General features: G+C 40.0%; 1 protein-coding gene across 1 annotated transcript in view; it reads left to right on the top strand.

Annotated features, from left to right (window-relative positions):
- Positions 1 to 427, top strand: part of H6PD (hexose-6-phosphate dehydrogenase/glucose 1-dehydrogenase) — a 39,683-nt gene that overhangs the window by 694 nt on the left and 38,562 nt on the right. The window lies entirely within an intron of this gene.

Genomic DNA, 427 nt, shown 5'->3' with positions numbered 1-427 from the left:
CGGTGCGCGTCCCGAACCCGGTGGCTTAAAACTCACACCGGGCGCATGTGTGTGCATGCCCAAGATCCCGAGAGGAGAATGGAGGAGAAGGGATTGCGGTGTGACCATACCCCCTGGGGGGTGATTTCTCGCTTTCTGTCTCTATGTCTCTCTCTGCCTGTCTGGCGAACGCACGCGCCTTGTAGAGAAAACCTCTCCAAAAAAAACCAAAAAACAAAAACGAAAAAACAAAAACAAAAACAAAAAAAACAGTGCATCCTGGGACAATTGGCCACATGTCAAAGTAAGAAGTTGTAGCCCATGCCTCTCATCAAATACAAAAATTAACTCAAAATGATCAAAAGCTTATATGTAAAAGCCTAAACTATTTTTAAAAATAATTATTTATTTATTTTATTTTATTTGTTATTATTTTTTAATTTGACCA

The sequence above is a fragment of the Tupaia chinensis genome, unplaced genomic scaffold (genome assembly GCF_000334495.1).
Source record: "Tupaia chinensis unplaced genomic scaffold, TupChi_1.0 Scaffold000146_1, whole genome shotgun sequence".
Classification (NCBI taxonomy): domain Eukaryota; kingdom Metazoa; phylum Chordata; class Mammalia; order Scandentia; family Tupaiidae; genus Tupaia; species Tupaia belangeri.
This window is presented reverse-complemented; position numbering and strand designations above follow the sequence as displayed.